Source organism: Pelodiscus sinensis, chromosome 29 (assembly GCF_052426305.1).
Source record: "Pelodiscus sinensis isolate ZL-2025 chromosome 29, ASM5242630v1, whole genome shotgun sequence".
Classification (NCBI taxonomy): Eukaryota; Metazoa; Chordata; order Testudines; family Trionychidae; genus Pelodiscus; species Pelodiscus sinensis.
Window position 1 is genome coordinate 17,568,371 of NC_143080.1, and position 10,476 is coordinate 17,578,846.

Consider the following 10,476-nt stretch of genomic DNA (forward strand, 5'->3'; position numbering starts at 1 on the left):
CTCGGGTCGCGCTGCTGTGGGGGGGGTCTCTGGCACCGCTCTCAGCTCGTGCAGCTGGGGGGGTCTCTGCCACCGCTCTTGGGTCATGCAGCCGGGGGGGGGTTCTCTGGCAGTGCTCTCATGTCGTGCAGCTGGTGGGTGGTCTCTGGTGCCTCTCTCGGGTCACGCTGCTGGGGGTGTCTCTGGCGCCGCTCTTGGGTCACGCTGCTGGGGAGGGGTCTCTGGCGCCGCTCTCGGGTCACGCTGCTGGGGAGGGGTCTCTGGTTCCGCTCTTGGGTCACGCTGCTGGGAGGGGTCTCTGGTTCCGCTCCTGGGTCGTGCTGCTGGGGGGCGGTCTCTGGCGCTGCTCTCAGCTCGTGCTGCTGGGGGGTTCTCTGGCGCTGCTCTTGGGTGATTCTTCTGGGAGTGGTCTCTGGCGCCGCTCTCGGGTCGCACTGCTTGGGGGGGTCTCTGGCGCCGCTCTTGGGTGATGCTGCTGGGGGGTGTCTCTGGCTCCTTTCTTGGGTCACGCTGCTGGGGGGGTCCCTGGCTCTGCTCTCAGATCGTGCTGGTGGGGGGGTCTCTGTCGCTGCTCTCGGGTCACGTTGCTGGGGGGGGTCCCTGGCTCTGCTCTCAGGTCGCGCTGCTGGGGTGGGGCTCTGGCGCCGCTCTTGGGTGACGCTGCTGCAGCGGGGAGTGTTCCCGGCACTGCTCTCGGGTAGCACTGGGGCCAATCCCAGGCACTGCTTTGGGGTAACACTGCAGGGGGTGGTCTCAGAAACCATTGTTGGGTATTGGTGCTGGGGGGCGGTCCTAGGAGCAGCCCGATACTGCTGCGCCCATGGGGGCGGGTGTTTGCCCCAAAGTCTGTACAAAGGGGCCATGCGAGGTGTCAAATGAAAGCTTGTGTTCTACTGACTCTGTGTCTAGGAGCTTCAGGGGTAGCCGAGTTAGTCTGTTACAGAAAGAAACAACAAGTGGTCTGGTAGCACTTTATAGCCTAACCAAACATGTAGATACCATCTATGTCTGCTCCTCATGTTCGGGTGTGATATCCGTGTGTGGAGTTAGTGGAATATGGACTCTGCTGATATTGGCCTGGACTGCCTGTTGTAAAGGAGGATTGTCACATGAATGACTATGCTGATTAGCACAGCCCCAAGGACAATGGTCTCTAGGTGCCAATACACACCTGGGGAAGGCATCTAGAAACCTGCAAACCAGTCAGGGCATAATGGCTGCCAGCATGTGAAACAGAGACTGTGTGACCTGCTCTGGATGGGGGACGCCAGGAGAACTATATAAGTGCCATGAGGTGGATCCCATCTTGTCTTCAATCTTGCTACTGATCCCAGATGCAGCCTTACAATGGACAGAGAGCGGGAAGGATTGCTGACCCATCCTGACATAGGCTGCACACCAGAAACTTTTAAGCTAGCAGCTTATAACATCTCTGCTGAAAGCCTGCGTCAAGAACTGGGTGACTGGTGCATGTAATGTATTTTCTTTAACCCCCTCACTCTCCACCTTTTCTTTCTTTTATTAATAACCCTGTAGATTGTAAGTATCAGGGGGTAGCCGTCTTAGTGTGGAGCTGCAAAAGCGACAGGGAGTCCTGTGGCACCTTCTAGACTTTCATCTTGCATGCGTCTGACGAAGTGGGTCTTTGCCCACGAAAGCTTATGCTCCAATCAAACTGTTAGTCTAGAAGGTGCCACAGGACTCTTTGTCGCTTTCGATTTTAGATTCTAAAGGACTGGCCCAGCATGATCTTGTGGGTAAGATCCAAAGGGGAAACTGACCAAGAATCTGTGGCTGGTTCTTTGGGACTGGAAAGACCTGTTCGGGGAAGGTGAGATTGGGTTCCATAACCCCTCACCTGTGTGCAGGCCCAGGGCTGATTGTGGCACAGGGAAAGCTGGAGTGTCTGAGGGGTTTTGCTCGTGAGGCTTCCTGCTGGCCAGATTGGCAGCTGAAGCGCTTGGTGTGACCGGATTGTGGCCTGTTTGGGAAAGGTCTCCAGTCTGGGGCTGTAAGGAGCCCTAGTTTTGAGCAATTTGCCCTGAGCGGACGCCCTCAGCTGTGCCCAGACCCGGCCCGGTCCGTCACAGAGGCCAAGGGGGTGACTGTTACCCAGGGTGCGAGCCCCCTGTCAAGGGTCCAAATCTGTCACTGGGGGCACAAAGGCGGAGTGTAGAGGAGTTTTTATTTACAAGTGCTGTAATTGTTTCATCTCTCCCTGCCAGCCCCTCCCTCTGCATTGCTATAGCTTCGTGGTCACCAACCGGTAGATCATGATTGACTGGTGGATCGCGAGGCGTTCGGGCCTCTCCACCCCCTATTTTCCCCCCAACCCAAGAAGCCCCACTACCTACCCCCAGCGTAGTGCCAGCTTCCCGCGGGGTGGACGGAAGTCCTGCCTGCAGCTTCGCGCTGGTTCCAGAAGTGCGCTGGCTGCTTCCCTCCCACAGCTCTGTGGCGTGCGGCACACGCTGCGAGGGGGGGGGTCGGCCCCAGAGGAGGAGTGCAGCTTCCCTGCATCACTGGAGGAGTGAGCCGAGTGCAGGGGTTTCCCTGCGCCGCGGGAGCAGGTGTTGGCCCCGGAACAGGCATGCACGGGGGTTGGGCTGCGCCATGGGAGGCACGCACCAGCTTCCCTCTAAGGGCGGGGGGGGAGAATCCTGGGAGGAGGTGGGTGCAGGGGACTCTCTCCCCACCACTCCCCTGCCACAGAAAGCTCTCCCCACTGGCACCCTGTCCCCTGCGGAAGCACCCACTAGCACCCTTCCCCAGTACTATGTCCCCTGCTCCCATCAACACAGTTGGGGCCACATCAGTGAAGCTTCAGGGCGGGGGTAGTAGGTTGGAGGAGGGTTTTTTTGCATCTCACTTGTGTGGCCCCAATTGACTTTTCTGTGGGTCAGTGACCCCTGACTCCAAACAGGTTCCCTGCCCTTCTCAGAAATAAAGACAATGCATAAACTTCTTGTGTTTTAAATAAAATACTGTGTCAAAGTGAAGCCTGGCCAACAAACCCCCATTGGGGCCAAGCCCCCATCTGCCCACAGCATCATAACACTCCTGCGCTCCCCTTTCCCCCAGTCCCTACATCTGAGCTTATCATACACTGGAACCCCCTGCCCTGAGCCCTCACGTACCCCAACCCAAATTCCTGAACCCGCACATCAAGAAGTCTGTGGCTTGCTTCGTCCCCTAACCCTTCCCCTGGATCCGGCACCTTCCCCCTCCCGGTCCCAGGCTGGCAACACCCGCTCCCCCAGCCCTGCCCCCACCCAGTCATGGCCACACCCCCGAGCAGCGCCGTAGCCATGTGCCCCTGCCCAGCTCCAGCCAGGCGAGCCAGGGGCAGCAGGAGAGCTCGGGAGGGCATTGCTTCCCCTTGGGCTTTAGGCTGCCATTCTGTTCTCTTGGTCCAGCCAGAAGGCAGCTTCCCTGCGGGACCAGGTGAGCAGGGGCTGTGGGGGAGGGGGAGCTGGGCCCAGTGCCGAGTGTGCCGTAGGGTTGCCAGGTGTCCGGTATTTTTGCCTCCTGGCAGGGAAAAACCAGCAGATACCAGACATTTTAGGTGTCCGGTATTTTCTGATCTTCTTTACTGGGCAGGAGGTGGAAATACCGGACACCTGTCACCCTACTGCAGGGTCAGCAGCAGGGGAGAGGAGCAGGGTCCAGCACCTGCTCCACCAACGGCCAGTGCGGGGTCTGGTGCCTTCTGATTGGGTGGGGGAAGAGCCTTCCTAAGAGAGGCGGAAGTGGGTGCAAGAGGAAGTGATGTCAGCGGATCTAAATTACAGTAATCGAATTGCCGATGGAATTTGCCGTGACTGTTCAGTGGGTCGATGGGGCGCCTGCGCCTCTGAAATGCAGCGTGAGCCCCGCTGGTTCTGCAAAGGCGGAAGCGCCGTAGGGAGCGCGGGGCCAGCAGGGAACTCGAGCAGCCCTCCGCTGGCCCCGTGCTCCCCACGTGTGAAATGGATCAGGGCTCCACGGGCCCTTCTCCATTTCAGACCAAAGCGTGTGGGGAGTACGGGGCCAGCGGGGGACTGGAGGACCCAGGGCATCCTGGGAAGTGCAGCGCCCGCTGGTTCAGGCGTTCCCGTGCGCAGGACGAGGGTCGTGCGAGGCTGGAAGGGGAAGCTGCCCTGACGCTGTGCTGGTATCAGGAGGCCACCGCTGCCCTTGCTGTGAAGGAGCCCCTCCCTCCGGGAGACATCACCTTGCCCGCCGGCACAAAGCTTGCTGGCGCCTAGACATCTCCAGCAGAACTCGCCCATCCTGCAAGTGGCGCTTTGTGGGGAGGGGTTTGCGAGCTACCAGAGCATGTGCAAAACCTGTGACTGACATTTCTCATTCCCAAATGGAGTGCTTTGAATTACCATCAGCATGTGCGGCGCATGGTCCAAAACACGCTCCTTTCTGCTGAGAGAGAAATGGCAGAAAAGTGGAGGGTTTTTTGCAAAAATAATTTACTTGGCTTCAGTTATTTGGCTGGAAGGGGACAAGCGACAGAGACAGCAGGGGGACAGGATGCCGCCTGTCTCCCACACCCCTCCCTCTGCCTGCCCGCCGCCTTGGTAGCAGTGAAGTGGGGGGAATGGGAGCCAGTGCCGTGGAGAGCCATCTGTCCTCCCGCCCCTCCCTCCTGTGCACGGCTCCGATAGAGAGGCGCAGCGTGGAGGGTGAGGGGGGGAGATGGGAGCCAGTCCCTGCACGTGCCAGCTATCGCAGGCAGCAGTGGCAGGCGGGGTGTGGGTCGCCAGGGCTCACTGCGGACGGAGGCAGCTGCGTGAGATACCGGGGCAGTGTCAAAGGAAGCAGTCCATGCTGATGGGGGGGCTTCCTGGGAGTGGGGGCTGGGATCGCACTGGCTGCCGGCCCCACCTCAGGAGACTATCGAATAGTCATGGAACCGACAGTATTTTGTGCGGTTCCAGGACTATTCACTTAATGGCTGCCTAACGTCCCTGCTTGCCTTGCGGTCAGCATGGGCTGGGGGTTTGAATGGGGAGGGTTTGAAAGGGATATGCTGGTAGGTGTCATACCTCGGTGTTTTCGTACCTCGGTACCTTCGGTGGTCTGGACTGTCAGTGTCAGCGTCGTCTGGTCAGGGTTGTCCTGGCGCGCTCCTGACAGGACCTCTACTCTGTTGTTAAACTTTCGGCTGCGTGCGTAACAATGGGTACTCCCTTTATCTAGAGTGTTAGACCCCGTGCACTTGGGTCAACACAAGAGATCTCTGAGAGGCCCCGGAAACGACAGATGCAGGCAAGGTTTGAAATCAATCGAGCAGGTTTATTGTCAAATTCGAAGCTCTACCAGCTGGTAACAGAGATCAGTACAATGTTACACCACTGGGCACTATGGCCCGCGTTGACAAGGTACCAACACCGGGCAGGCCTATTGCCATATAACAAATATTAACAGCAGTTAGTCAAAGTTAAGCTACTCTGTAAGTTTAAGCAATGACACCTGCCGTTCAGGCGCCTAGTGCGCCCCCCCCAAGGTCGGCCGGAGAGCACCCTCTGCGGTGTCCTTTTATAGACAGGTACAAACAACTTACATCATTTCTTTACGCACCAGGTTACCACCCTCTGTTGCCTAGTTACCACCCCTCACCTTATGGAAGGGGGACTTACTTACTATCCTTCATGCTGTCAATTCCGACCTGGTCCTGAACCTAGGTTGGTATGTGCATTAGTTTTTAGGGAGTTTTTGTACCAAGACATTTCTTATTAAGATGTTCCATTACTCCCCTTTGCCTTACAGTCTGTACCCAGTGCCTCCCTGTGTCCTTCCATGCTCGACCTAACTTACACAATCGCACAGTTATCAATAGGGCCTCTTTCTTGGCTCCTGTTACTGAACCAAAGTCTTGCTCACTAGATTGCAGGCCTGTTGCTGTTTTCATGTTATAGGCCTCTATTTAGGCCTGCTGACTCCATGTTACTAACCTCAACTTACTACAGTAGGGGTCCTGGATTTCATTTCTGTTGCTATTGGGTTGGAAATAGCAGAGTAAATATGCCTTATCAAGGTACCGTCACAGCCAGATCCCAAGGGAAGTATGGTTCTGAGGCTGGCTAGATCGTCGGGCTCCATGGGTCACGGGAGAAGGCAGTAAGGGAGGCTGCAATGGACAGGAGGAGGGCTGACCAGCACGGGGGGACCAAGGTAGTCAGCAAAGGGGCTGGCCAGGGGGCCGGGAGAAACACTCCGGACAGTGGGTTGAAATTTGAACTGGATCTAGGTTCCCTGCCTGCTCTCGGGGTGGGAGAGAAACCAGGAGTTGGGAGGCACAGGGCGATGTAAATCCAGGCAGGATGCCATGTCCCTGAGGAATTGGGAGCAGGGAGTGGACTGAGGGGAGAGGGGACTGGGAGTAGGGAACGGGAACTAAGTGGACCCAGCTGCGTCCAGGGTATTTCCTGTGTATCTCGTGGGTGGGTTTGGTCTGAAGTGCTCTGTTGGCATCCAGGCCTCCCCCCCCCCCCCCCCCCCCCCCCCCCCCCCCCCCCCATCTCAGCTTCCCTCCGGAGACTGCTCTCTGTTGATTTTGCTTTCCACAGTCTGTCAGGTCAAGCGTCCAAGTCTGGTTGGAATCAAAATCACTTTTCTTCAGGGGATAATTGGATTCTTGTATCCTGGATTGGCTGGGTGCTTGGCACTGGGGGGGGGGGGGAGGTGAGGCGCCGGGGGGGGGTGCTCGGCACTGGGGGGGCAGGAGGAGGTGAGGGGCCTGGTGCTGCTTGGCACTGGAGGGGGAAGAACGGGGTGAGGGGCCAGGGGGTGCTTGGCACTGGCAGGAGCAGGAGGGGGTGAGGGGCTGGGGGGTGCTTGGCACTGGAGGGGGAAGGAGAGGGTGAGGGGCCGGGGGGGTGCTTGGCACTGGAGGGAGAAGAAGGGGGGGAGGGGCCGGGGAGTGCTTGGCACTGGGGGGAGGGCAGGAGGGGGTGAGGGGCCAGGGGGTGCTTGGCACTGGGGGGAGGCAGGGGGTGAGGGGCCAGGGGGTGCTTGGCACTGGGGGGAGGCAGGGGGAGGGGCCGGGGGGTGCTCGGCAGTGGGGGGGAAGGAGGGGGTGAGGGGCTTGGGGGCGCTTGGCAGTGGGGGGAAGGAGGGGGTGAGGGGCCGGGGGGTGCTCAGCACTGGAGGGGGAAGGAGGGGATGAGGGGCCGGGGGGTGCTTGGCACTGGGGGGAGGGCAGAAGGGGGGGAGGGGCCGGGGGGTGCTTGGCACTGGGGGGGCAGGAAGGGGTAGGGGTCGGGGGTGCTTGTCACTGGGGGGCAGCAGGGAGGGGGAGGGGCCGGGGGGTGCTCGGCACTGGGGGGAGGGCAGAAGGGGGGGAGGGGCCGGGGGGTGCTTGGCACTGGGGGGGGCAGGAAGGGGTGAGGGGTCGGGGGATGCTTGTCACTGGGGGGGCAGCAGAGAGGGGGAGGGGGAGGGGCTGGGGGGCGCTTGGCAGTGGGGGGAAGGAGGGGATGAGGGGCCGGGGGGTGCTCGGCACTGGGGGGAAGGGAAGGAGAGGGGAGGGGGGAGGGGCCGGGGGGGCGCTTGGCACTGGGGGGAAGGGAAGGAGGGTGAGGGGCCGGGGGATGCTTGTCACTGGGGGGCAGCAGGGTGGGGGAGGGGCCGGGGTTTGCTCGGCACTGGGGGGAGGGCAGAAGGGGGGGAGGGGCCGGGGGGTGCTTGGCACTGGGGGGGGCAGGAAGGGGTGAGGGGTCGGGGGATGCTTGTCACTGGGGGGGCAGCAGAGAGGGGGAGGGGGAGGGGCTGGGGGGCGCTTGGCAGTGGGGGGAAGGAGGGGATGAGGGGCCGGGGGGTGCTCGGCACTGGGGGGGAGGGAAGGAGGGGGGAGGGGCCGGGGGGGCGCTTGGCACTGGGGGGAAGGGAAGGAGGGTGAGGGGCCGGGGGATGCTTGTCACTGGGGGGCAGCAGGGTGGGGGAGGGGCCGGGGGGGGCTTGGCACTAGGAGGGGGGAGGGGCCAGTGCGCGGGAGAGTGCAGGGGCGGGCAGCGCTGGCCGGGCGGGAAAACGCTGCGTTGAGAGGCGGGGCTGGCAGGGACGGGGGCGCAGGTGCCTGGGGGCGGGGCAGTGGCGCTTCTCCCCGGCCCCAGGCTGGACATCGGCGGGGGGGGGGGGGGCAGCGCCCCTGTAATCCCCCCTCCCTGGCTGCGTCGCCCCCCCCCCACGTGGTGCCGGGGGAACAGGGCTGTGGCCCCCTTTGGGGCGCTGGAGCTGACCCGGGCTCCAGTCACGTGGGTGTCTCGGGGGGGGGGGGGGGCTGCAGGCCAGCGGGGCGTGGGAGAGTCACGGCCTCCCCCCCCCCGCCTCCCCCGCCAGTATTTTCTGCTTTTCCTGGCTCGGTGCCCAGCAGAAATAAGCCGGGGGTGGGGAGATTGGCTCACTAATTAAAGGGGTCACAACTGGATTTTGCTCAACAAAAATGTTCCTGGTGGGGTTTTTTTGTTTGGTTGGCTTTTTTTCCTCAAGAAAAATTTTCCTGGTGCTTTTTTTTTTTTTGCTGAAACCACCTGGCAACCCTACTAATGTATGCCTTCACCCCCAATAAGGTTCCCCACCCCGTCTGAAAGCGAGAGTTGGGAGAACAGGTTACTTTGGGTTTCCGTGTCCTTATAAGGTAGTATCTGTTTAGGGTTTGTTCACGAAAAATGAAAGAGCAACTGCAGTTGAAGGAAAGATTGAAAATCAAAACTTCAACCACATAGTCCTTAGTTCATTAGGCATCTTTTAGCCTTTTTGTTCTATTGTTTTTCTACTTGGTACTAGAAAATCAAACTTTCCTCCTGCTTGGGCCTCAAGTTTCACTCCAGCAGCCCTTCCACAAGTAGAATCGTCTGCAAAATAAAATGTCAGGGCGACCGTCATTAAGGTGCTTGTCCCTGTAAGGACATGTGACTGAACTGGTTGTTCAGAAGGCTTCTGGTGAATTGGTTTATGCACAGGTATGCCTCCCGGTCTTCTTTAACCACCGCAGTCTCTTGTTTTTGTCCAGAAGCAAATTCTCTGCCAAGCCACCTTTTTTGCCTTTCATGTAATTGTTTGCTCTTTCGTTCGGCGTGGTAGACTTGTTTTAGTGTGGCATTAGACAACCGAGCCACAGAAAAGTCTGCCTTGGTACCACTGAGTACCTGCCCAGACCAAAGTAGCTTTCAGACCCCTTAAGAGAGTCTTGATTTGCAATTCTCCCCTTTGTTCTCCTTGGATTTTCAGCTAGGAAAGTGTGCTAACCTTGTTCCTCCTCTCCTCTGTACCGAACGACAACTATAGCGCAATCGAACACTAGGGAATAGCTGCTAAAAGGAAATTAGGAATCTTAGTTCCTAAGAATGACCAAAACACTGTGGCTGTGTCTAGACTGGCAAGTTTTTCCGCAAAATCATCTGCTTTTGCGGAAAAACTTGCCATCTGTCTACACTGGCCGCTTGAATTTCCGCAAAAGCACGGACGATCTCATGTAAGATTGTCAGTGCTTTTGTGGAAATACTATGCTGCTCCCGTTCGGGCAAAAGTCTTTTTCCGAAAGGCTTCTGCGCAAAAGGGCCAGTGTAGACAGCAGAGATTTCTTTTCTGCAAAAAAGCCCCGATCGCGAAAATGGCGATCGGGGCTTTTTTGCGGAAAAGCGCGTCTAGATTGGCCACGGACGCTTTTCCGCAAAAAGGGCTTTTGCGGAAAAGCATCCTGCCAATCTAGATGCAATTTTCCAAAAATGCTTTTAACGGAAAACTTTTCCGTTAAAAGCATTTTTGGAAAATCATGCCAGTGTAGATGTAGCCACATGTATCTAGTGGTCATGTGAGCTAAGATCAGCTCATGTGGCTGGAGTCTGCAAACATACAGTTTTTCAAGACAATCCTGAGGAGACAACATTGATATGTGTATGTTAAAGGAGGAAAGTTTATATACCCAGTATCTTGTGAAGAACTTGTCACCTCAGCACAGGGTCCCGGGGCGGGTTTTACCATAAGGGACCCGGAGAGATCATCTAGGCCAGTGGGAGGGGAAGGGAGAGGAGAGGAGGTTGGTCACTGAAAATGTTGCAGTATTAATTTTCCTTTTATTTGACTTCATATCAAATATTTACAGTCACGCACCTTGTTAATTCCAGTGAGCAGCAGCCAGGTGACGCACATGTGTGTCCTTTCCACACACCTGGGGTGGCCTAGCGCCTAAGCGTTCTCTGTCTCTCTTTCGGTCCCTGTAGACTTGGGGTAGATGAGAGGCTGGCCACCTGGTGGCAGAGACCGAAAGGAGCCACCTGCCCGAGACCCTGCCGGCAGATGGAAACCAGACAGCGATCTATGGAAGAAGAGCAAATGGCAATTGGCTCAAGGTAAGTATCGAAGGAGGGCCGCACAGACGTTTGCGAGCGTGGCATGGGTCTCTGAGAAAAGGCCCTCTGGCTCGTGGTGAAAGAACTTGAAAACACGAGCTACAAAAGTCACAGTGTTATACATAAAAGA